At 56.1% G+C, this 26325-nt stretch overlaps 1 protein-coding gene across 7 annotated transcripts in view; it reads left to right on the top strand.

Moving 5' to 3' along the window:
* The first annotated feature begins 8302 nt into the window (after positions 1–8302).
* JAKMIP1 (janus kinase and microtubule interacting protein 1) overlaps positions 8303–26325 on the top strand; it is a 112252-nt gene continuing 94229 nt past the window's right edge. For 2 of the 7 annotated variants that reach the window (XM_040488272.1, XM_040488280.1), the window contains exons 1-2: positions 8303–8375; positions 16800–16918. The gene's annotated coding sequence lies outside the window, so the exon portion shown is untranslated. Of the gene's footprint in view, positions 8376–16799; positions 16919–26325 lie in introns of those variants that run through there. The other 5 variants (XM_040488317.1, XM_040488299.1, XM_040488290.1 and 2 more) reach the window with 3 other exon arrangements.

Raw genomic sequence — 26325 nt, 5'->3', positions numbered from 1 at the left:
GCTGTCATCTTTCATAGTCTCCCTTGCTCACTGGCTGCAGCTCAGGACCCAGGTCGGGTCTGTGTTTGCGGCTTCGGTGCCCGGCCCGGGGCCGGCAAATGTGACACCTGATGAAGTCATCCTTGACCACCTTCCTCCCCGACTCAGCTGGCAGTCACCTGGCAGGGAGTTGCCCGACAGTAAGTACACCTTAATCCAAGCCCCCCCCCCCCCCCCCCGTAATTAGTGTCCCTCTTTGAGCCCCTGGTCTCTCTCTACCTGTTTCATCCCCCCCCCCCCCCCCCCCACCCCACCGTCCCCTTCATTTCTAGAGTCACCTTCTTGAGAGAAGCCAGGACACAGGCTCTGCGTCCCCTCCCTGCAGCTTTGGGCACACAGCAGGCACTTGGTAGGTGTCTGTCGAAGAGCGCCCCAGGCACAGCACGCCACGTTGGGTGGCTGCTGTAGAAAGGATGTGGAAACCACAAACGAAATCGGCTTGAAAGTCACTGGTCGCCTCTGCTTGTTCCTGGCAGTGTGATTGCCTGTCAGCCCTGTGACTCATTTCAGCAGAGGTGGGACAGAGACGACCTGACAGCTGGGGCCTTTTCTGGGACTTGTTGAGGGCACTTTGCACCCCAGTAAAGAGGTGATTCCGAAATGGAGCAGGGGGTTTGCCAAAGGCCAGCAAGCCGCAGTTGAAAGAGCAAAGGTAGGGACTTGAGCAAATCCGTTACTTGCTTGAGGTTGAACTTCTGTCTCCGCGAAATGAGGAGGATGACATGTGTCTCCCCGGGACCTTGTGAGTGCTGGGAGTATGTGTGTAAAGCACCTGATGCCAGGGGGCCGCAGCCTTCTCCCCCCAGGTGTGCAGAACAGCCAGGCTTAGCCCTCTGCACCATCAGTGTGGTTCCTCTGGCCTTCCTTTGGACGAGGTGATGTCTGGGTCACCCTCGTGGCTCTAGCCTCAGGCTGGGACCCACGTAGCAGAGCGGGTAAGAGCATAGACACTGGAGCCAGACCACCTGCTCATCTTCCCACCCCTATTTGTTGGCTGAGTCACCTTGGCCGAGTAACCTCACCCCTTCCCGCTGGAATGCTAAAATGGGGACACTGAGAGCACCATGTCTTAGGGCTGCGGAGTAGTAGATAATTTGGAAAGTTTGGGAAAGTTTCTGACACGCCGTGACGGCCGCGTGAGCGGGGACTGTAGTTATTATCACTTGGTGCATATTTGTTGAATTGTGTTGAGTTCTGTCTGCCGGGAGAGGATGTGGGTATTGCCACGATGCTTTACTTTTCTTAAAGCCCGGGTATCAGTTCCCATTGCTTGTCCCCACCTCAGATTTTTCTCTCCCGTTCAGCATTTGTAAGGTTCTACAGTGAAAAGTTAAAGAAAACAGAAAGGTCCACACGCGCAGAATGTTCTACAGGAAGTTTCCTCGTGTTCTTGTAAATGCTGATAAAAACTCTCAAACCCGCTCTTTAATGGGAGTTTTGCGACGTGGGTTTTGAATGGGAGTAGCAATTTTATCAGGCATATGTTTGTGTTTGTGGGTGTGTCTGGTGGGAAAGTGAAGTCGGTGGCTTTCTGTTGCTACTGGAAGCTTTTCATGGACTGGAATATTTTGAAACTGTAGCTTTATGGAAGCGTTGAGGCTAATTCAGCGGTATTTAATTTGCTGTCAATATGCTTTGCTCTGGGAGGGTGATGGCACAGTGAGCCTGGCTGTTCCTCCCTAAAAATGTGCTTGGGTGCCTTCTGAGACTGTGCCTGGCACGGTACTAACTCCTGGGGATAGAAAGCAAACCGACACACTTCCTTGGGCAGCTGGGAAGTGGCCTCAGAGGCAGACGGACGTGGGTTCGAGTCCTGACTCTGCCACTCACACGCTGCGAAGACGGGGCAAGTGAGTTCACCTCTTTGAGCCTCAGTTTCCTCATCTGCCAAACGGGGATGACCCTGTTACGTGTTTCACAGGTTTTGAGGCTGGGTTGAGATGGGCACGCCCAGCACGTTACCCGGCCTCGAGTGGGCTCTTAGAAAGGGCCGATCTTGTCTTAGTTGCTGCTTGGGGCTGGGGGCAGCAGTGATGTTCTGAGAGACCCAGGCCCCCTGACCTGGGGCTGCCCCCCGGGCCACTTCCTTTCCTTTGCTCTCCACCTGGCAGAACAGGCAGGGTCACTGTTTGCAGAGGAGATGCCTGTGTCTGAGGGCGAGAGAGGCCTGGTTTCCTGTGGGCTTGTGGCTTTGTCCTATTGATGGCACCTGCGGGGTTTCTGGCATGCCTAGGAGCAGGTGGTGGGGGCTTGGGGGAGGGTCCTCCGTGGGCTGGGCTTCCTGTCCGGGTGTGTTCAGTCCGCCTCTTAGCCTTTGGGTGTACCGAGTGCCCCCCAGGCAGGTCCCTTATGTGCCTCTGTGGGCCTCTCCAGCACTGTGCAGGAGGGCGGGAGATGGCAGAGCCTTCCAGCAGTCACAGGAGGTGAGCCGTGGGGCCTCAGGAGGCCACCTTGCCCTCACCCACGCACAGGGGGCTTTGTGGGTGGGCTCAGTGAGGGCCGCCTGGGAGGCTGAGGTTTGGGCAGCGGGTCCTTCCAAAAGCAGCAGCGACACGTGGACCCCCCCCCCCCCCCAAGATTTCCTTGCTTAGAAAAAAAAAAAACCGGGGGCGCCTGGGTGGCTCAGTGGGTTATGCCTCTGACTCTTGGTTTCAGCTCAGGTCACACTCTCACCGTTTGGTGAGTTCTAGCCCCACATGGGGTTCAGCGCCGACAGCCTGGAGCCTGCTTGAGATTCCTCTGTCTCTGCCGCGCCCCCACTAGCGCTGTCGCTGCCTCTCTCTTAAAATGTGTAAATAACAACCTAGAAAAAAAAGAAAAAAAAAACCACATTCGATAAGCACCATCCTTTTTTTCTTCCCGCTCTTTTGTGCGTGTTTTAGATTTTACTGGGGTCGCGCTGTGCCAACTTGGTAACCCGGCCTTTTCTTTGACTTTATTTTTTTTTTTTAAGTTTATTTATTGATTTTGAGAGAGAGCACAAGTGAGTGGGGGACGGGCAGAGAGAGAGAGAGAGAGAGAGAGAGAGAGAATCCCAGGGAGGCTTCATGCTGTCAGCACACAGCCTAATACAGGGTTCTAAACATGATCTCAAACTGTGAGATCGTGACCTGAGCTGAAGTTAAGAGTCAGATGCTCAACCGACTGAGCCACCCAGGTGCTCCTGGGCCTTCTTTTTAAACATCACAGCCCGGGCCGAAGGCTTCCCGGCTTCTCCCTGCGCTGGCCTTGGATGCTGGGCATCTCCAGGGCTGGGGGCGGGACTGTTGGTGCGGACAGGAAGCGGAAGGGGAGGAGTCAGCTCGGCTTATCCAGGTCTTATCCACCCACATGGTGGATGAGGTACCCTCCCTCCTCCGGAAGTGAGGCAAAGCGGAAGTGGGGGCGGGGTTGGGACTGAGGAGTGAGGGTGAGCCTCGGTCCCCCGGAGGCCAGGTTATCCCTGGCGTGAGGAGGCCTGGCAGGGGCGGGGAGGAGAGGGCCGGCCGGCAGCGCCGGGGGCTCGGAGGCACGAGGGAGCTAGGTGCTTCCCAAGCGTGGCCAGGATGGTGGCCCCGACGTGGGTGGTGGCCCTGATGTTCCAGGTTGTTCCCCGGGTCGGGCTGCGGAAGGGGTTGCTTCGCGTCGGAGCCTGCAGTGGTTGTCCGAACTCACTTAATCCATGCCACAGCCTCAGGAGGCGGGAGCGCCTCCGGCTCAGGTGGCAGGACTGGATGCACGTCCTACAGGCAGTAAGGGACGGAGCCATCAGTCAAGTCCAGGCTTTCTGGGGAGGCATCGTGGTGATCATGGAGGGCTTCCTGGAGCAGGTAGTGCTGTGGCTCATAAAGCCTCACCAAGCCCCGTGTGACACCAGGGTATAGGCAGATTGCGGGACGGGCAGTGAAGAGTCGGGGTTCCGTGGAGATTAGACACCCCCACCCTCGGCCCCCTGTCCCATCTGTACAATGGGGAGATGGGACCAGATGGCCTTTTGAAGTGTCCCTTCCGAGTCTGGAGCTCACTTCTCCACGTCAATGTTTGCTAAATATTTTTTCCCTTTAGGAAGCCTGTCGTCTGACTGCCAACGCCCCCTCTCTCCCCACGCTCCCTTTGTGGTTTCAGGGTTGTCAGTGGGTGTCGTGGCGGCGATCACTATTCACGACCACAAGGGCTGGAAAGACTCTTATCTCTTTCTGGCCACCCAGGCTGCGGATGCGGCTAGAAGGTTTCACCCTGTAGGCGGTGCCATGAAGCAGGCCCCGGAGCCGGTCGGAGCTGCGTTCCACCCCCTGCCTTTCCTGCATGTTCCATGGAAACCTGGGCCCCGTCAGTCCACCTCCGAGAGCCTCAGTTTCCCCATTTGTAAACTGGGAGGTATTGTCTCCCAGCCCTTCATTTCCTCGGCCCCGCTCCCCATCCCGAGCGGGTCAGGGTGACGTGGAACAGTCGTGCTTCTCATTTTCTGCCGAAAGCCAGTCCGGCAACAAGAGTAACAAGGAGCCGGGCCGGTGTTTGGAGAGGTACAAAAATAGGTCCCCGTGTACAACACCACTGCACTCCAGCTTTAGGAATTCTTCCCTGTCCCCTGCACTTGGGCTGTAGGTCCTGTCTGGTTCTGCCTCCCAAAATGTCTTTATCCATTGCTCACCTCTGTCCTCTTCTCCCGTCAGGAGATGAAGACACAGCTTCGGCACTGTCTCTGCCTCTGGGGGCGGGCGGGGGGGGGGGGGGGCCCCAGGCAGCCCTCCATGTGGACCCTGAGCAACTGATCTGAAATGCACAGGTGTCCAACGTTTTCCTCCCTGGCATAAACCTCTGCGTGGCTCCCTGCTGGGCTCAGGGTCACGTTCAAGCTCTTTAGGGATTTATAGTCCTCCCTCCCTCCCACCAGGCGTTCATTCACGCCAGGGCAGAACTGCCTTGTTCATCTCTCTCTATCTTTATGTTTTTCACATGTATTCATTTTTGAAAGGCAGAGAGAGACAGAGCGCGAATGGGGGAGGGGCAGCGAGAGAGGGAGACACAGACCACGAAGCAGGCTCCAGGCTCTGAGCGGTCAGCACAGAGCCCGACGCGGGGCTCGAACTCACAGACCATGAGATTGTGACCTGAGCTGAAGTCGGATGCTCAACTGACTGAGCCTCCCAGACGCCCCTCATCTCTGTATCTTTAGTGCCTGGGAAAGTATCTGGTGCTTAGTAGCTTCTCGGTGGTAATAAATGGTAATGAGGCCGTTTGTTGTCTGTGGAGGAGGGAGGGTACCTCATCCACCATGAGGCACGTCGGTGGTCGTTCTGTGCGTGTCAGTATCACCATCTCTCGCATGGATGAGGAAACAGGTTCGGAGAAGATAGGGGTCTCGATGGGATTCAAAATGATCATCAAGTAAATATACGCGTACCCTTTAAGTATCTGTTACTTTAATCGGAAAGCAAAAGTCTGGGCCCTGAATCCAGTCTTTCTAGGTTCAGAGAGAGCCAAGGGTCGACAGGCACTCGGCAGGGGCGGGCCGGGTATGGCCTCGGGCAGCGTCCGTCTGCCTGGACCTGCCTTGCGCCAGTCACTCTGGGTGAGTCCTCAGCTGAAATCAGGCCACCAGCATCATCACCCGTGCGTAGCGATTCCCCGACGCAGTGACGGTGAGATGCGCGTGGGACTCTTTATCCCTTATATCTGCTGATTTCTAGTCCTTACCGTTTTCCCACACTCAACATAAACCTGTTTCCAAGTGAAGGTCTCGCGAAAAGATTCCCACCACCCTCCGAACCACTGTCAGTGTTCTTTCCGGCCTCGTCCGGAGGTGGCGTGCATGGAGAAAGATGAGTGTCAATGAAACATTTTGCTTTCTACGTAGAACGAAGGGAGCTCGCTTAGTTGTGCCCTGGTTCTCTCACTCCTGAGCTGAGTGACCTTGGGCAAGTTCCTCAACCTCTCTGAACCTCCGTGGCCTCAGCCGTCCCCTAGAGGATTCACCCACCTGCCGGGGTTGCTGTTCTCTGAGGTTGGTTTGGCGGGCGAGGAGGGCTTGAGCCGATCTGCAGTAAAGGGAGAGGGGAGGCAGGGAGCAGACGAGGAGGGGCCTCATCCAGGCCCAGAAGTGTGGTTTTCACTCTGAGGGCAGTAGGGAGCCCACGGGGTGAATATATTTCGCCGTTCTCTAACTCTTCGAGAAGTAGTAATGGCCAGGATCCAGGGACCCTGAATCAGGACTCTGCATGGTTCAGGGTGACCGTGGATGAGGGGAAGGTGGGTGGGGGGGGCTGCATGGGGTGGGGTAGAGGGTGAGGAGGTGGCCAGTGGGGACACACTGTAGAGGGAGGCAAGAGAAACCAGCCCTCTGCAGGGAGATGGGTGTCGTGGTCTAGTTGGGAGTCAAAGGGGTCGGAATGGAGACAAGGGTTTGGGCCACCAGTGGCTGGGGCTTTGCGTTTCTGGGAGCCCTTTCTTTTTAAAAAAAAAAATTTTTTTTTCAACGTTTTTATTTATTTTTGGGACAGAGAGAGACAGAGCATGAACGGGGGAGGGGCAGAGAGAGAGGGAGACACAGAATCGGAAACAGGCTCCAGGCTCCGAGCCATCAGCCCAGAGCCTGACGCGGGGCTCGAACTCACGGACCGTGAGATCGTGACCTGGCTGAAGTCGGACGCTTAACCGACTGCGCCACCCAGGCGCCCCTCTGGGAGCCCTTTCAAAAGAGCCTGGGGGTAGGCTGGGCTCACACTGCACTTGCCCCTGGGGCCCTCGGGGAGGCGCTGCGGGCCTGTTGATGGGACACTGAGGCCCATGCAGCTGTTTGACTTCTCCAGAGTGACTCAGCAGGTTGAGAGCTCTGAGCCCCGGGTCCCTGCTTTTCTGCACTGTGGCCTGACTGGTCTCCTCTGCCAGCTCCCAAGGACAGAGGGGACTCCACAGTCAGGCGTGAGGGAGTGTGGCTTGTGTTTTCTCAGACCAGGAGCCAACGACCAGGGTCTGGCGTCAGCTGAAGATTCGTAATCCTCTCCCTCTGTGCCCAGAACCCCTTCCGGCTGCTCTGCCCTATTGTCAGAGGTTCTTTACCCGATGATGCTTATTAATCTTGATTATTGTCATGTTTTCCTTTTCTACTTGGTTAACTTGGGGAAGTTTGTCTCTGGTCCCGAGTACATCTGACAAGGACATGGCTGCGTTTTGCGGACAGCTTCTCTCAATAAGCGCTCTGAGACTTGGGTCAAGAAAGTCATCATTTTGCTACAGAGCCATTCTTGTGACAACCGGTGACGTTTGAATATGAGATGTATGAGTGATAACATTTCCTGGGCTTGTTCGCCGTGTTGTGATTTCGTAACGTCCTTGGTCTAAAGGGGTGAAAACCACAGCATTTTAGGGCGAGATGCTGTGATGCCTGCAGTTGGCTTTCAAATTGGTCTTAAAGATAAACATATGAGAAACACGTGTCTTGATCTGTAGATAGCGCAGATGTGGAAAAACGTGAACCAACAGTGAGTCTCGATGAAGGTATAAGGGGTTCATTGTACTCTTCTTGGAACTTGTCTGTAGTTTTGCAACTTTGAAAAAGAAAACATTTTTAAAAGGGCTGCTGGGTTGGGGGGTGTCTCGAGTATCTCGGGGTCCGCCCGCCGGCCCTCTGCTCCCCGCCCTGTCCCGGTCTCTGTCGATTTGAGACCGAGGGAGCTGCCTGCCCCACAGTGAAATTCTAGGCAGCCCGTTGGGGTCCGGCTTTGAAAGAGCGGCAGACGCTTTTGACAAAATGTACTCCTTCCTCTATAGAGAAGTCACTACATTTCTAGAATCTTTCGTTGGGGACCAACTTCCCTTCAGGTTTTCATTTCTCCCCTCAAAATTTTCTTTTAAATTTTGATCGCCTTCTAAAATGACCGAGGTCGCATTTGTTGTTGTGATGATCCAAACAGAGAAGAGGATAAAGAAATTAGTAGGTCCCTGTTTTTCCCATCGCCCGTGGGGTGGTTAGAGCCTCTTGAACTTTGTCCTGTGCCCTTGGGAACACATACAAATACCCACAGGCATCCAGTGGAACTTGACGTCTTGTCATTTTTATCCTTTGTTAACCTGGCTGGCCAGCCGGCTCCCTACTTCTCCTTGAAGATGCAGCTTGGGGGTCATCTCCTCCGGGAAGCCCCCCAGGCTCTCCGTGCTGACCTCATCCTTTGCAGTCATCCGAATCTGAGCTGCCTCCCCTGCCAGGTCTTGGGTAACCCGAGGGCAGCCGCTGTTTCCCTTTCGCTGTCTGCACTTGAGCTGGGAGCCCGGGAGACGCACAGTCAGTGTTTGTGGAGCCAGCAAACGGGCAGGGGAGGCATCCTGAGCGAGGAAGCCGCCTGAGCAGAGCCTTGCAGGTGAGAGAAGCTTTCTCATTCAAAACGTTCCCCCTAGCCCCCGGGGGAAGAGAGTGCCAGGGCCCTGCGTGTCTGGGGACAGAAGGTCACTTTAGGGAATGTGGACACTGCCTCCCTGGGGCTACCCATGTCCTGGCTGATTCTTTCCTGGCACAAATGCCCTCTGTGGGTTGGGCCGATGGGGTGGCTATGAGCTACCGAAGGGCTGGGCCGGGGCTGGGTCCTCTCTTCTTCCCAGAGCTTAGTAGGGCCTGGTTTGCTGGGGGTGGGGGGGTGGGGGTGGGGGTGGCTCTTGGGGGCAACAGGAAGAAGCAGAGGCCAGGGCTGGAGCAGCCCAGGCTTTAGATGTGGGCCTGGCCTGGGTCTGTCTCTCTCTCTCTCTCTCTCTCTCTCTCTCTCTCTCTCTCCCCACAATCCTGCCTCCTTCCTCATTAGGGGCGCTGTTTTCCACAGCTGGGCTTTGTTAATGTCTGCAACGCATCTGATCGATGCCAGGGACCGGGTCACTGCCAGCTTGAGGAGGCTGAGAGTGGAGTGAGGGTGGAGAACCCAGTGGCAGTGTAGACCAAAGCATCCCTCGCTCTGAGAAGCTCTCCCGAGCTCGCCCCCCACTTCAGGCCGGAGGGGCCGGCTGGCCTGATGGTGGGCTTGCAGACCTTAGGGCATCGGGCCACCGTCTCCAAGGACTTACATTGCAGGAAGCGAGTGGGGACGGGAATCCCCACGTGGTGCCGTGCGGGTTGTGTTCCGGGAGAGGAGTCAGTGTCGTTTGGGGAAATCGTGGAGGAGTGAGGAATTCTACTCTTCTGTTAGTGGTTGACTGGTAACGTAAATGTCATTACCGCTTGCCTATGACCTGTCTACGTAGCTTTGCAAAGATATCCCCCTCACCGGTTTCGAATTCAGCGTTCTCCCCGTCGAACGGAGGCATGAGTGGAGCGGGAAGTGACTCGGAACGTCGGGGCTCGCCGCCTTCCCCGGGTTGTGTGCCAAGCCCTGTGGGGGGAGGTGGAGTTTGGACGTGAGAATGCACGGTCCTGCCCTCAGGGAGCAGCTGGCCTAGGTGATTTTGGAGGTTGAAACACCGGTATCCAGGACCTGCAAGGGTTCCGCTTCCGTCGTCCCACCCCTGTCTCCAGTTTGCACGTATGCCCTGGGCATTAGGTTCCGAACAAATGCTGAAGCAAATTGAGATGGCTTATGTGATGGCAGGCCCTCCGTCCTCCCTCTCTCGCGGTTTCTTGTCTGCCATTCTACCTAAACTGGCATTCTTTGCTGCTGGGACCGCACTGTGAATATCTGGCGATAACGGCGGTGGCGGTGATGGTGGCAGTGAATGTGTGGGTGGCAGGGGCGGTGGCGGGAGCGGTGACTGCACGAAAACTGGAAATTCCAGGCACATGGTGGGCATTCTTAGAATCGCTCGAGCCCTCACAGCAACCAATGACTCGTAACTGTCACGGCCCATTTTCTAGGTGAGACCCCCGAGTCAAAGGGCCACCCCGTCAGTGCCCAGTAGAGGAGGATTTGAAGCCTGATAGACTAGTTTTTTTTTTTTTAATATGAAACCAGGAATACCCAAGTGTGGAAATGCACATTTGGGGGCCCCAACCCATTGGATCAGCAGTGCCGGGCAGGGGTCCGCTCAGGGAAATTCAGGGCACTGGTAGGGTGTTCTCACTCTTTAATGGGCCCCAATCCCCTGGGGACCTCGTTTAAACATGCAGGCTCTGGTTCAGCGGGTTTGGGTGGGGCCCGAGACGTATCTTCACAGGAGCCCGCTGATGCAGACCGGGCTGGTGCTTCGGGCGGCCAGGCTCTCCGCGACAGGTCCTCACGCCCCGGATGGCTTAGCGTCACACGGCGGGCCGGCTGACACGGACTGCGGGCGCCCACCCCAGAGTGTGGGATTTAGTAGGCATGGGGCGGACCTGAAATCTGGCAGCCCCAGTGAGCTCGGTGGTGAGGTGGGGACTCCTGGCACAGAGACCACACAGGGCCCTAAACCAGAGATTTCTGCTTTGACGGCACATCGGAATCAACTTCAAAACCGCGGAGACCCGGACCCCACACTGAAGTCCTGAGTCAGGGGGACTGAGTGGAGCCCAGGCATTCTGGATCATTCTCGTGTACACCCCCGGTCGAGGCCCCCCCGCGCCGGAGTTTTTCTTTTTATGCTGGCTGCCTAGGTGCCCGGAGAGGTGACAGTATGAGTCAGGCCCACCGCCAGAAAGATCTGATCGGTGGCCAGGTGGCGCCAGGCAATGGCACGAAGAAGAGGTTCTCCGGGTGTTGCCGGGGGGCGGCGGGGTTGAGAGCAGCTTCTTGGACGGGGTGCTGGCCCCTCTTGGGTCCCCTGGGCTGCCAGACCCGGGCCCTGGGGAACGGCCCCTGGTTCCGAGCCTCCCCTTCCTGCCCGGGGTGGGGGAGGCGCCTTGCAGTCAGAGGTCTACACGGACTCTGCTTCTGCTGCTCCCCTGCTGGGCCGTGTGACCTTCGGCGACTCGGTTCCTCTCTCTGGAGCTCTTTCTTCTCTGTAAAATGGGAGAAATAAATGATCTGCGCCAAGGAGTTCCTTGAGAAATAACATTGCTCAGTGCCCGACACCCAGGAGTCAATCAAGATCAGTTCTTGTGTATGTCCGGGTAGGGTAGGTTGTCACGTGCGGCAGCTGGCGGACATTGGTGGCAGGAGCATCCCCAGGGGTCTGCAGGGGCTGGTCTCCGTGAGCCTCCTCAGCTCTCCAGGTGTTCTGATGCACAGCAGTTAGAGCACCTCTGATGTTACTGTGATGACCTGATGGCTGGGGAACCTGATCATTGGTGGTTATTGATAGCCAGTAGCCAGGAAGGACGCCCAGATGTCATAGGTTTATGAATTAGTGTTTTTGTTTTCTTTGGGGGAGTACCCACGAGTGGAATTTCTGGATCGCATGGTACTTCTATTTTTAATTAAAAAAAAAAAATTTTTTTTTAACATTTATTTTTGAGAGACAGAGAGAAGAGCGTGAGTGAGGGAGGGGCAGAGAGAGAGGGAGACACAGAGTCCGAAGCAGGCTCCAGGCTCCCAGCTGTCAGCACAGAGCCCGACGCGGGGCTCGAACCCACGAACGGTGAGATCTTGACCTGAGCCGAAGTCGGCCGCTTAACCCACGGAGCCACCCAGGCGCCCCTCTATTTTTAAGTTTTTGAGGAACCGCCACACTGTTTGCCACAGTGGCTGACAGTCTGCATTCCCACCAGGGTCCCTTTTTCTCCACATCCTCACCAGCACCTGTTGTTTCTTGTGTTTTTGATTTTAGCCGTTTTGGCGGGTGTAAGGTCGTACCTTAGTGTGGTTTTGATTCCCATTTTCCTGATGATGGGCGATGTTGAGCGTCTTTTCCTGTGTCTGTTAGCCATCTGGATGGGTTCTTTGCCTATTTGAACATGAACTTGTTTGTCTTTTTATTGTTGAATTGTAAGGTCTCTTTAGGCCTTACATGTAGGCCCTCGATGTAGGCCCTTCATTGGGTACATTGCTCCCATCCTGTGGCTTGTATTTCCATTCCTTTATGCTGTCTGCATTTGTTTCGTAACCTGCCGTAGGTTGGGGGACCGTTGCCTTAGCCGCCACCAGAGTCCTACTGGCCCTGACGAAATAGGACTTGGTGGAGGATGGGGAGGTGGGGGCAGAGGAGGAAGGAGACAGAGGCCCGGGCCGGTCCAGGCCAGAGCAAGACAGTGGGGACAGAGAGACTAAGCAGCAGCTAGCCCCGGCAGGACTTGGGGCCTGGCAGGTGTAAGAGGGAGGGAAGGGGGTCTCACGGGTCTCTAGGACCTGAGTGATTGACTGGAGGAGGGTGGCTCTTTGCCGAGCCAGGTCTCATCCCAGGGAGGAGGGGCAGGTTTGGAGCAAGACGGATTCCAAGAATTCTATTATCAGCAGCCGTCACTGCGTGCGGCCCGTGGGCCAGGCCCTTTTCTAAGTGCTGGGCGTGGACATCCAGACCCTGAGTGGTAGAGACTGTTGTTGCAGACAAGGAAACTGAGGCACGGGGAGGTTAAGAAATTTGCCCAAGGCGCACAGCTGGCGTGGGGAGCTCAGAGCGTGTGCTTTTAGCCTCCAGTCTCCACTGCTGCTTAGATGTAAGCCGTCTGTTAGACCGACCTTGCCTGTTGGCTGGGTTGCACACGTGATATCTGTCGTGGCCGAATGGTGGCCTCCAAAAGAAATGTGCGCGTCCTTACTCTTGGAGCCTGTGAATGTTACTCTGTGCACCAAAAGAGCGAGTATTACCTTACATGGCAGAAGATGTGAATAAGAATTTGGGGGGGGGGGGGGAGCTTATCCTGAATTATGTGGGTGGGTCCTAAATCCAGTGACAAGTGTTCTTATAGGAGTGAGGCAGGAAATGTGACGCAGGAGAAGGCAGTGTGAAGCTGGGGTAGAGGCTCCACGAGACGCCGGGAGCTGGAAGAGGCAAAGAGGGAGTCTTCCCGAAACCCCCTGGGGGGAGTGAGGCCCTGCTGAGCCCGTGATTTCTGCCCCGTGATCTGAATTTGGGCTGTGACCTCCAGAACTGTCTGAACTCTGCAGGACCCAGGCCTCCGGCTCTCAGGGGCACGGCTGTTTCTTTCCACTGAAAGCCCCGCAGAGCCTGAAGCTGGGTTTGATCATGAGGCAGCAGAGCGGAATGTTCCAGCGCGTCTCACGTCCGGGGCCGTGGCCTCGCACGGTCACGGTGGAGCTGGTGTGGATATGCTGCTTTGCGGGTGGCGGGAGGGCAGAGCGGTGAGCCGCTTTGCAGGCGCGGAGGGGCACGGGCTCGCTGCCGCACGGTGACCGCTGGTTCCCACAGATGTGCCACCGTCCCGTTGCAGCCCCACAGCCCCTCCCGAAACTCGGCCTGGACCGCGTCCACTGGCCCATCGGGCCGTGAGCGGTGCTGATGGCGAGGGACCCGGGCTTTGGGATCAGACACGCTTGGGCCCCACGCCCAGCTCCTAGCTGGGCGACTTGGGGCAAGTGTCAGCCCCTCTGAGCCACTCTTCTCCCCTTGACGGTGGGGGTACTGGTGACCAGGTAAATGCCGCCCCCTTAGCCGGTGGCCGTGACGGCGGCAGAGCCGATGGATGGGATGAGACGGCGGCTTTCCCACCGCCGTGACTGCCTCGTGCAAGTCAACCCTTTCCCTAAAGTGAAGTCCCATCTGCATTTGGGGAATCAAAAAATGGGAACCTGCATCTGGAACGTGTGGAGAAGCCAGACCTCTGGTTTCACCCAGCCCTGCCTCTCGGCTCCCCAGGGACCTCAGCGGGAAAGACCAGGGCCAGGCTAACGCGGGTGGGGAGCTTCCCGGACCCCCGCCGACCTGACTGCGCGGGAGCAAGCCCGGCTGAGCTGCGGGGCCGTGTCCCGGCCCCCGGGGGGCCTTCCTGCAGCTAAGTCTCGTCTGTCACTTGTCAGACCGGCGGACCACACTAGTTCCCACCGCCCTCCAGGAAGACAAGGGCCAAGTTTGGTAGCGGCCCTCAAGAGCCCCCCTGGTGACCTGCCCCCCGATCCGGCTGAGCTCCCAGCCCCCCGTCTGGGTCCGGCCTGCCCCATCCCGGGCACGGCCGAGCCCGAACGTGGGGTCTGCCCGTGCAAACCGCTCACCTTCCTGGCTCCTCCACCCCAGCAGGGAGGCACGGTGTCCCCACTGTGCCGACCAGACATGAGGGTGCCCCAGCGTGGCCTGTCCCTTGGCCCCCTGTGTCCCGTGCATCCCCCGTGCCCCTGGTGATCCTTCCTGCCCACCTGCCCGCCATGTGGGCTCCTTGCTTTCCCCCGGTGCGCCAGCTCCCTCTGCCTGGAGTGTTCCATTCCTTTCCACTGGGTCGGCCCTTTCTCCTCCTTCAGAACTCCGCTTAGCATCACTTCTTGCTCAAAGTCTTTGGGGAACCTCCGTGTCCAGGACAGTTTGCTACCCCCCCCCCCCAGTGGCCGGTTTCCTTTCTTGCAGAGCACCTGTCCGGGGTTCGGCATCTGCTCAGCTGTAGGTGTGTTGGACTAGCGTTTGCTCCTCCCACTCGAGGGTGATGCCTGCATGTTCCTTCTGGATGCTAGATTCCCAGTACCCTCGGGGCCTGCATGGAGGAGGTGGCCAGCGGGTGTTCCCTCACCGGACGGTGGGAGAAATCGGGGGGCATACGCATGGTTCCTCCAAACAGCTGCCTTCTCTTACTCCTTTGGGCTCTAAAGCTGTACTCTGATTGACGCCCCCCACGCCACCCCATGCCCGGACCCCCCACCCCGGCCGGCTCCTGTTGGTGCTGAATCTCAGGCCACGGTCTCCAGGACTTTCCCTGAAGCTCGGGCCCCCACAGGACTGTGGGATTCCTTGGCAGAGCTCGACACCCTCTTTCTCTACCCGGTGGTCTTCCCTATTGGACTGACGCCTTCACAGAGGCGGGGAGGGACCCACCCGCACATGTGCTCAGAGCAGATGCTCACGGGGCATGTGGGACACCAACAAGTTGGACCCCATAGGTGTTAATCATGACCCTGAGCATCTGCTGTGTGTCATGTGGTGCGCTGGGCCCTGGGGGAACCGCCGTGAACACGCCAGGCCACGTCCCTGCCCTCCTGGAGCTCGTCTGCCAGTGGGAGAGATGGGTCACCCACACAGACAAACATGTGACACGGGAAGTGGTGCTGAGATCTAGAACTATGTTAAAGGGGGTCCAGAGAAGCCTGAGGGGACTGAGGGAGGAAGCCGTGCAGGCATTTGGGGGAAGAGTGGTCCAGAGAGAGACAGGTAGCAAGTGCAAAGGCCCTGTGGTTGGCCCTGTGCTTGGTCGGTTGAGGGACAGCAGGAGGCCAGTGTTGCTGGAGCAGGGGCCGAGGGAGGGAGGCTGTGAGGTCTGGGGGGTGTTGGGGGGGGGTACACGACAGAGGACCTCACCAGTGTTTGATGGCAACGAAGCTGTCTCACCAGAGTCCACGCCTTTCCTTCCCAGGGCCCTGCGCCGTCAGCCTGCCAGTCTGGGGGGTGCATCCTCTTGCCTGGAAGGCATGTCAACTCCCCTCCCAGACCTCCCTGCTTGATCCCTTACTGCCTCGGGTGCCCTGTTTGTAAAGTGACAGTGGTATCAGTGTCGGCTGAGAGGGGGGATTGAGTAGGACGGGGCCATCACGCTCTAGCGCGGTGCCTACGCATGGCGACGATTTGGCGGTCCTGAGCAAGTAAGATCATCACCTTATGGACTAAATGTGACCGTGATCATCAGGGGAGAGAGTGTCTGGGCTGGAAGGCTGGGGTCAGCGATGTCAAAGTCCACTTAACGGTCAAAGAAGTTAAATTATGAAGCGTGGGCTCAATCTGGCAACATGGCGGTCAAGGGAGGGTGAGTGGAGGTCAGGGTGAGGGGTGAGTGGAGGCCGGTGGAGGTGACGCCACACTGCAGAGAAGTGAGGAGGCCATCCGGATGACAGATGGAGACAGCCCCGAACGACTGTGGACAAGCAGAGAGAGGCAGAGGTTAGGGGGATTGGGCGCAGGGGGGCTTGGTTTTGTTTTAATGGGGGCGACCTGAGTATGACAAGTGGATGGTGAGGCGCCCTTGGAGGGAGGACGGCGTGGGAGGTTTGGGGAAAGGTGGGAAGGAGAGGGGGCCAGGGCCAGGGAGAAGAAGGGAGTATTGCTTTGGGGGTTCAGGCTTGAGGATGATGGTGTCTGGCTCCCAGTTCAGCTTTCTTCTGCATCCGCGAGATGGAAACGCCACTTTCTTCTCTCTCCTGAACGTTCTGTGCTATTTTTCCCAGCTGCTTTTGATTCAGGCATAAATAACCACCTTCTAGTTTTGTGCGCGGATTGCTTATTGCTATTACGTTGGAAAGCATTTTTTTTTTTTTAGCACTTAGCCACTATCCAGTGCTTTGGGGGACCCTAAAAATCCCATCCGTGTGTTTTGGAGCAGATGTGTGACTTGACCTCTCCCCTCTCCATTTCTTCCGGTTTTCTTGGCCCAGACCTACCCTCTCCCATGTCCTCGGTTCTCTCCCTCCCCTGCCCTTGGTAGGAGCGGCCACCTTCTCTTTCCAAGAATTCTCTTGGTTCACACAGCCTCCTCCCCTGCCCCCAAATGGAAATAGCTTTCCTGGCTTCCCCTGTTCCTTAGGGCTGTGATGTCAGCAGGTGTCTGTGTCCGTGTGGGGTTTTTTTTTCCCCCTGAGAAAGGGGATCTCACTGCTTGTGACTGGCTTTTCCCCACAAGGCAGCTGTGACACAAATTGTCCCCCAGCCTCCACGGTTTGGGCACTCTGCGCCTTAGTTAACTAACCAGTTCTCTGCCATCCCCGGTGTCGTGGACCATCCCCTTGTCCAATTACCCCCTTAGGACAGAGCCGAGAAGTGACGTTAGGGAGCCAAAAAGCGATCCATATTTAAATTTTTCACAGAAATTGTCAAACAGCACTCCAGAAAAAGTTGTGCCAACTTGTACCCACCGAGAGTGAATGAGAATAGCAGTTTGCCAGAGCCTTGCCAACAGTGAATGTTGCAGATCTCGGCTAATGTGGTAAGTGAGAATGCTTCTGGTCCCCGTTCCGTCGGTTACATCTCGTGGTGTGTGTACCGGCCACGTGCTTTCTCCTCTTCGGGGAACCGTTTCTTCATTATTCACACTAATGCCACGATTGGTGTGCTCTCAAAACACCTTTGATTTTTTTTTCTTTTTAATTTTTTTTAATGTTTATTTATTTTTGAGAGCGAGAGAGAGCGCACGCGCACAAGCAGGGGAGGGTCAGAGAGAGGGAGACACAGAATCCGAAACAGGCTCCAGGCTCCGAGCTGTCAGCACGGAGCCCGACGCGGGGCTCGAACTCACGAATCACGAGATCATGACCTGAGCCGAAGTCGGATGCTCAACCGACTGGGCCACCCAGGCGCCCCCAGACCACTGTCATTTGTAGAGCCCTCCTAACCCATGAAATACATTTGCCTGTGGTCTGTGACATGCGACTAATGTTTTCTCCCCACCTGTGGTTTGACGCTCTTGCCTGTGGTGCGATGCTTTTCCTCCGTGGAGCTTCAACACGGGTGTCTTCTGTGGCTGCTTAGGCTTTTTGGTCTCCTTTGATGGTTGTTTCCCGGAGATTTCTTAGTTTTGTGGTTTCTTTGCGTTTCCTTAGCACGTGACCCACCTGGAAGTTGTTTTGCTGTAAGGGTCTCAGTGGACGTCTGGTCTTGCCTGTTCCCAAGCAGTTAGTCCTTTGCCCGGTGTGGCAGCAGGGGCTCAGCTACTCTCTCTTGCCTTTTACGTGGGTCAAATTCCTGTCCGCCCTTGAATCTGTGTTTGGACTGTGTCTTCTGTCTCATCGATCTGCTGAGCAGCCTAGTTTTTCTCCCTCTGGAGAGAGACACAAACTTCCAGCTTGAAGTTTTCAGACCGGCTTTTGTTTCAAGCTGAAAAGATGAACTTCTTGGGGTGCCTGGGGGGGCCGAGTCGGTTAAGCATCTGACTCTTGGTTTCGGCTCAGGTCACGATCTCCTGGTTCGTGGGTTCGAGCCCCGCGTCAGGGTCCTCACTGACGGTGCGGAGCCTGCTTGGGACTCTCTCTCTCTCTCTCTCTCTGCCTCTCCCCTGCTCGCTTGCTCTGTCTCAAAATAAATAAGTAAACTTAAAAAATAAAATAAAAAGACTCCCTATCAGAAGTTGGCCGCTACCATCTGGGAGGGGGGGCCCGGGGTAGGGGGGTGTTGATCGTCCTCCACTCCAGCCTTTCTGGAATGTCCTCGTCCCTGCTTTCCATTCGGTCACGGCCCACCCCTGGCTCCAAACCCCTATCTGTATTTGACCTACAGCCATTTGCTCGCCACCTCCCAGATGAATTCGCCAGGGGCTTCCGAAGCCACCAGCTCTGGTGCCGCGAAGCTTCGCGGCCCCGTGTTCCTCGGCAGCATTTCCGAGATCCCTGCCTGCAGGCCGGTGGGCAGGGAGACATCACCGCCCCACCGTCGTCCCGACGCTGGAAGGTTCTTGGCCTTCAAGTGCTTTCTGTTTGCAGTTGAGATCACTGGTGGGAAGCCGGAGCGTGCCGGGGAGCACACGGGGACGCCCGGAGCTCGTGCCGTGTGCTGGGCATCATCTGTCCGCAGCCCTGGCCCGTTCTTACCATCCTTGGTAAGAACCAGGGGACAGAGACGGAGAGGGCGGGAGGAGCCTGGACGGGGTCCCCGGAGCCAGCCTGCGGCCGGGGCCCCGCCTTGTCGCACTCACTGTTCTCGATTGCTGTCGCCCCGGAACGCGGCCCAGAGAACCCTTCTGAACTTGTGCGAGCTTGGCCAGCTTTGTTGTTCGGGGGGTGCTGAAACGATCCTCAGCAGGAACGCTGCGCCGGCCTCACGCCGCTGGTGTAAATGAAGACCTACGTCGCCAGGAGTAGCTCCCTTCCCCACTGTGCAGGCTCTGGCACCAGACAGAGGGGGCAGGTCTACCGCTCGGGGAATGGGAGCGCAGTCAGCCAGGGCCCCGTTTACACACAAGGAGGCTTCGGGGGTCTTGGGTGGCCCGGCCAGGGTAGCACAGGGGGACGGTGGCCGCGGATTCGGGCTTCACATCCCGTGTCTTCACTGCCGGCACCACTGGCTCATGAGAAGGTCAGGACAGGGTAGGGTTTAGTCAAAAAGGTGAGGTGTTCCGGCGGGAAGTCGGAGGGTTTCTCTGTCTCCACGTCGCAGCTTCCTGAGTGTCGCTAATCCCCCCCGCCGTGTAGATGTTGCTGCTTTTAGAGAGTTTTCAGATGACTCTCATGTGGTTCTCAGAACAACCCTGGGTTGGGGGCCGGATTCCCATCCCCGGTCCCCTTCTGCAGATGAGAGTAACTCGCCCAGGGCGTTCGGCTCTCTTCTGAGCCGTGGGACTGGTTACGGGAAACGCAGGGCCGTGGAGCATCAGCGAGCAGGTGCCGGTCCCCCGAGTGCTGGGAAGTCACAGCGGGACCGACAGCTGCTGTGGACAGACCACGTGCCCCGCTGAACATCCAGGGCCAGTGGGGTTGGAGGTACCGGCCTCTGGCCCATCCTGTGCCTCCGAGGAAAATGCTGTAGAAAAACCCCTCCAGCCGATGCTGTCACAAGTGTCCGGGTGAAGACACGTACACTGCCGTTTGCATCAGACCTTGCATTCGTATCTCAGGAGCTAAGTGTGGGACGGCCAGGACCACTGGGGGCTGAAGCCAAAAGCTTGGAGCAGATGGCGTGGGATTAATTTTTGCAAATCACAAGAAAGCTAACGGCAATCTGTTAGCTGTGTCGGCATCTGATCTTAGTTTTTTAAATCAGAATCGTGGACTCCGTTAGTTACCGTGCTCTATTAAATCTAAGATGCCATCGGTTGAGAGATGCGTCATTGTATTTATACCACCGAAGAAAGGGAGAAGAGGCAACAGTGACAGAATCAGGCTGTGAGACACGTTGTCATTTCAGAGATGTTAGTGAAGAAACACGCACCACAGGGCTGGGCAGTGCATCAGTGTCCCCTCGTTGACTTGCTGACAGACCACGGCCAAGGGCTGGCTTCGTGTGGGCACAGAGGGATGAGAGGCTGCTCCCAGTCCCTGTGCCCCAAAAGCCCACGGACTGCTCAAAAATGTAGCTAATGCTAAACAGATTGGTGTCAGAAGTTTGCTGATTGATGGGTTCACTCAGCCACAGAATATTTCATGAGCACCTACTATGTGCCAGGCACTGTTCTAGGCGCTGAGGACCCCACGGCGGACAAAACTTCTCACCGAGCTCACTCCCTTCCAGGGCAATCAGTATGCATTCCCGGTAGCAATTCGCAAACACTGCCGTGCAGAAAAATTCATGTGCAAAAAATCTATGTTCTGATTGCCCTGCTTCTAGTCTTTGCTCTTTATCAGGTGTAGGATGAGACTCGGGGGTCTGCATTTTTCCCAGCACACCAGGAGGTCCCAGGGCAGGAGGACTTCCAGCCAAAATGTGACAAACAGAGCTTCAGTGTTAATGACTTCATAGTAGCCCATTGTATGAATGTCCTAGAATACATCTAGAATACATTTACTTGTTGGGGATTTAGCAGATATTTAGTTTATTATTATTTTTTTCCATCTTCCTATTGTAAATGACACATCTGTGAATGTCCCTGCCACTGAATACGACTTGCATACCTCCTCCGTGGTTTCTTTAGGGTCAGTTGGGCAGGGATACTTGGGCTGAGTTTTTAAGGGTGAGGTAGGAGTTCGCTGTGGTTCTCCCCACCACCACATGTGGCCCTGGAGCCCGACTGCCTGGGTTCATTCCCCACTTATTAGCGGGGGACTTTTGGGCAAGTTCTTTGCCTTGCCACAGTGTTTTCTCATCCCTCAACTGGGACAGTCATAGTACCGACTTTTTAGGGCTACCATAAGGAGTGAATGAACCACACTGGTGGACCCAGCTGTGCACGCCGTGGCCGTGGTGGCGGTGGTTGCCGATTTGGCGTACGGCAGGCAGAGCAGGGAGAACCGTCTGCACGGTGCCCGCATCCACAGCTCGGGCGTGGCCGTGGCTCTGTGGACGGAAGCTCTGGATGTGCTTTGCCACGCGTGTAGGAGCTGATGCCAGACGACAGACCTCACGTCGCAAATCCACGTCCAGCCCGTCACCCACGCTGCCCCTGGGAACACCTTTCTACCACATTGGTCTGGATGTGTCCCTCTGCTCACATCCCCTCCCTCACATCCTGCTGCCTGGACACGACCCGTAAACCCCTTGGCGCACGGGGGAAGGAGGGAGAGCCTTTAGGACTTGGTTTCGGCCTTCTCTAATACCACCCCACCCCCACGTGCCGCTGTGTGGCAAGAGTCTCGTGGGAGGTGATGGCAGAGCTCGGCCCTCAACCCCGCTTGGCTTTTGAGGAGTGAATAGGAGTTTTCCAGGTGGAGGAGGAAGGGAGGGCTGTCCCAGCTGATGAGCTGGTGTGTGCACAGGTACAGCGGTGTGTTTGGGGTGACGTCAGTGGGTCACGGCCGGGTGTGGGGTCATGGTTGGGGTGGGGCTGCTAATGAGGGTGGCCGTGGGCTGCAGAGGCGGGCCCAGCATCATCGGGCTCTTGAAAGTCGCCCTGGACTTCCTCGTGTCTCAGCTCTTCGGCTGTGCCTCTTTCTAGGCTGAAACGCGCCCCCACTCGTTTCCTAGCTTTTTAAAGGACCGTAGACATCTGACAAATTCTTGCCCAATTGCTAAGGGCGCAGAAGGCTTCCCTTCATTATTTAGTTTGCCTTGGAACTGGGACTTGGAAGGCAACCAGTCTTTCTTTACACGCTTTGTGGTAAATCCCTTCTGGGAAACCAAATGCGACATCTCAGAAGGCTTCTCTTGCAGAAGGTTTGACGGGAATGAAAATAACTTAGCGGGCTAAGACGCGGCTCCCGGGATGTGGCCTCTGGTCGTCTTCTGCGTCCACCTGGCTTGCTCTTTGCTTGGCCTCCAGAGTGGTGTCCGTGCACCGTATTGATCAGCTCTGCAGAGCGTAAGCTGGCTGCCTCCCGCCAGGGAAGGTGGGTCTCAGGAGGTGAGAGTTGGAAAAATGGGCCTTGAATCATCACTGTGGTTCAGCCGCCAGTAAGCCCCTGCTGTATGCAGGCATCAGGCTAGACTGGACCCGGGCTGGAATCCAGACTTCCCCAGACTTCCCCAGGAATCTAGACTTCCTCAGGGAGTGGTCATTTCTCCGGGGGCCGTGTGGCTCTGTGATGCGGGAGAAGGGTTTGGGTGGCACGGGGACAGAAGTGTTTTATTTTGATAGTATTTCAGTGTGTATTAGAGAAAATATAGCACATTAAGTCTGTGTGTGTGTGTGTGTGTGTGTGTGTGTGTACATGGACTGAAATAGTCCATACTTCTTAAAAACATTATTTATTTATTTTTTTATTATTATTTTTTTTAATTTTTTTTTTCCAACGTTTATTTATTTTTGGGACAGAGAGAGACAGAGCATGAACGGGCGAGGGGCAGAGAGAGAGGGAGACGCAGAATCGGAAACAGGCCCCAGGCTCTGAGCCATCAGCCCAGAGCCCTATGCAGGGCTCGAACTCACGGACCGCGAGATCGTGACCTGAGCTGAAGTCGGATGCTTGACCGACTGCGCCACCCAGGCGCCCCAAAACATTATTTATTTAAATTCAAGTTAGCTAACATACAGTGTGGTCTTCGTTCCAGGAGTAGAACACAGGGATTCATCACTTCCATGAAACACCCAGTGCTCATCCCGAAAAGTGCCCTCCTTAATGCCCACCACCCATGCAACCCAACCCCCTCCCACCTCCCCTCCAGCCACCCTCCGTTGATTCTCTGGATTGAAGAGTCCCTTATGGTTTGCCTCCCTCTCTGTTTTTATCTTATTTTTCCTTCCCTTCCCCTGTGTGCATCTGTTGAGTTTCTCAAATTCCACATAGGAGTGAAATCATGTATCTTTCTCTGACTGAGTTATTTCGCTTAGCATAATACCCTCCAGTTGCATCCACATTGTATGTATGATTTTAAAAGTCAGCGATTATAAGAAGAATATTAAGCAAATGAAGGTAAGTTGCAGAGGGGCCGTGAAGGAACTTTCTTGGGGTTCCCCAAGATGTTCTTGATCACAATGGCTAAAACTCTTTGACTTGTAACTTCAAGTGTAAACCACACCACAGTAAAGTCGATTTTGAAAAAGTAAGTATGGGTCGTATGTGTTTTACGCAGAAGCCACAGCAGCCGCACCTGCGTGACTGAGGGTTGGAGACCCCCGTCTGGGCCAAACGCGCCTCACTTTTCCAAAAGCACACCGGAGGCCCAGAGAGGCGGGTGCCGCACAGGTGTTGTGCCAGGGGCAGGATGGGCGGGGTGGGGCCCGGCGTGGAGGCCTTGGCCGGCTTCACTGCCCGGTGTGGAGGGAGGTGGCCGTGATGGATGGGCATGGGTGTGGCTTGTGGCAGAAGACAGGCTGCCCTCACATGGGCGGGCAGGTGGCATGGGTCTGCTCAGGTTGCTAAGGGATGCCTGCTTCTGTGAGGAGGTCCTGCAGAAGGGAGCTTTTCTGTCCTTCTCCCCTTCCTTCCTTCCTTCCTTCCTTCCTTCCTTCCTTCCTTCCTTCATAGTTTTTTTTTTAATGCTTATTTATTTTAGAGAGAGAGACAGAGCGTGAGCAGGGGAGGGGCAGAGAGAGAGGGAGACACAGAATCGGAAGCAGGCTCCAGGCTCTGAGCTGTCAGCACAGAGCCTGTCGCGGGGTTCGAACTCATGAGCCGAATGACCTGAGCCAAAATCGGACACTCAACCAACTGAGCCACCCAGGCACCCCAGGAGGGAAGTTTTCCAAGTTTCAAGACCAAAGAACCCGAGTTTCCCTTTGGGGGTTATAGAGTCCTCTGCACGCTCCCAGGTATCAGCTTCCAATGTTCCATTTTTTTCTCTTTTAGACACTGCCAGTGTCGTGAGGGCTGACGCCCACTCCCCCCGGGGCCAGGTCTTGTCTTGGCTCCTCGCAGGTGGGCAGCGACACCTGGGGTGGGGGTGGGGGTGTAGGGATCAGGGGCTGCGGGCTTAGACCTCCTGTCTTCCCCTCAGAGGCCTGGGTGGGTCAGGGCAGTTCACCAGCACTGCCGCGGGGCGCCCTGGCCAGGAGTCACAGACACTTGGCTTTTTGGCTCCCATTTAGGGACTGGCTGTTGGTTAGGCTGTTGTATTCCTGGTTGATTCGTGGCCTCCCTCCCTCCTTCTCTGCCTCAGTGGTTACAGTGCATCGGGCACAGTGGTGCGGACCAGCGGCAGTTACCAAGTAATCCTACTGACATGAGCGAATGTTTTGTCACCGTGTATCCTGTGCCTAGCACTGGGCGAACTGGTTTTACTTCTGTGGCCTCGTTTACTTCTCAGGGCAACACTGGGACGGAGGTGTGTTGTTTAAGGACGGATGGTCCCCGAGCTCGCTGAATTCTCACCTGCTCCAGTGCAGAAACGGTGTCTTTTGTTGGGAGACACTGTGAGCGTCTTGCTGGGAGTGGTCTCTTCCTCCTGTCCTGGTCCCCGGAAGCTGATTTTAGAGACCCGTGTTGCAAAGGTGTTTCTGTTTTTGTTTTTGTTTTTGTTTTTGTTTGTTTTTTAAAAAAGATTTTGCTTCCTACCAGCAGCATCAGGCACTTTTCTGGGGCCCAGATGGAGGCTGCGGGGTTTCAGGGAGGAGGCCAGACAGACGCGGAGGCAGGCATTGCCACTCCGAGGGCTATTCATCAAGATCAGGAGGCCGCTGAGGGCCGGGAACGCGACGTCAGAGCTGGGAGCAGAAGCACGTGTCTATTCCTGGATGCAGAAACCACTCTGTTCAGCAAGCAGGGCCGTGTCCCTGCTGCGTCAGGCCCTGGGTAGGGCCCTGGGGACACAGAGGTGGATGAGCCATAGACACTGCCCTTGCAGTTCACGGCACAGTAGGAAAGGATTCGGGTAGATGGAGCTCTGAAGGGGTGGGGGCTGCTTCCCAGTCTGTGATCTTGGGCGGGTCCCACTGTCCCCTTCTCTGAAATGGGGGTTGGGACAGGGACAGTAACAGCACCAATTTCAAAGGCATGGAGCTCCGACCGGGAGCTGCCCCCTTGCTCGGTCTCTCTGACCTGGTGGAATGTTCTATGCTGTAGGGAAGCGGGGATGCTGGCCTACTACCCGTCTCATTCGCCCTCCCTCCCGCAGCATGTCTGTTGAAAGAATGAACGTGACGTTGACCTTGGGGGATTTGGGGTTTAGGCGGGTGGAGGCTTGGGAAGAAGGGCGGTATCGTGGGCAGGCGGAGGTGCAGAGGAGGGCAGGCCAGAGGCATGGGCAGGGAGGACGGGCTCCTGGGGGGGAGGGCTGGGCTGTGCTACAGATCCTAGCTGCCAGTGGGATACCTTGCTGAGGCGCTGAGGCCAGCTTTTGAGCACCGGGTAAGAAGGGTCTGCTCTGTGCTGGTGGGGAGGCAAGAAGCGTGGGCCCTGGCCCCCTTCCCAAGGAGCTTACGGCCTGGATGGGAGAGGAGGACCCCACAGGTAGAATGAGAACTTGATATAATTGGGACTTTGTGAGCAGATGTAAATATTGAATTCAAGTCAGGTTTTTTTTTTTTTCCCCCCCAATTTTCTACTCTTTGGGAGCTAAATGACACGGACCTTCCTTCTACTTTGGGCACGTGTGGGACAGACACGCTGGGGTTTGGAGTCGGGCCTGGTTTCAGGTCCTGGTCTCAGTACTTCTTACTGAGGGTGGCCTTGGGCCCTGACACCTGATTTCGCTGAAACCCTGCCTTCCCGTCTGTAAAGCGTGAGAGTCCTTCTTCATCGGTGAGACTTGAGGGTCAAGTGTGAGGGTCTGCCCAGAATTGGACCGGGACAGAGTGCCTGCTCACTGTTGGGTCATTTCTTCGTCGGAGGAAGGGCTGTAAAATTGGTGTGTGTGTGTGTGTGTGTGTGTGTGTGTGTGTATAGGGGTAGGCTGTAAATTACTTTTTGTTTTCTTTTCTGAACCCCTCGAATTTTTTCCTTGATGAGCATTTCATTTTATTTTTCTTGAAGACTGTAACTTATGAGGAACAGACCTGACTAGGCCATCTGCTCAGTTGGGTCTTTGCTTCTGCAAATTGGCCCTGTGCCCTCAGTGGCAAGTTTGGGACTCGTGAGTGAGCCCCACGCCTTGGTAGACACATGCCATGTGCTGCTTTAAAGCCGTGAAACGTCCCGGGCAGCCAGGAAGAAGGGAGACTCTTGGACCCTGGTTCCTTTGCAAAGCCTTTTGCCCCATAAACGTGAGCCGCAGGCTGTCAGTCCTGACCAGCCCTCCAGCCCCAGGACCTTGGATAAAATCCAGCCAGGGTGCAAACCCCCAGCCCGCTGTTTTCTGGGTGCGTGTATTCGGGCCTGTTGTGTAGCCTTTTGGACACCCCCCCCCCCCGCCTCCTGCAAACCTAAAAGCACCCTG

Source organism: Herpailurus yagouaroundi, unplaced genomic scaffold, assembly GCF_014898765.1.
Source record: "Herpailurus yagouaroundi ecotype Mexico unplaced genomic scaffold, PumYag 28, whole genome shotgun sequence".
NCBI classification, from domain to species: domain Eukaryota; kingdom Metazoa; phylum Chordata; class Mammalia; order Carnivora; family Felidae; genus Herpailurus; species Herpailurus yagouaroundi.
This window is presented reverse-complemented; position numbering and strand designations above follow the sequence as displayed.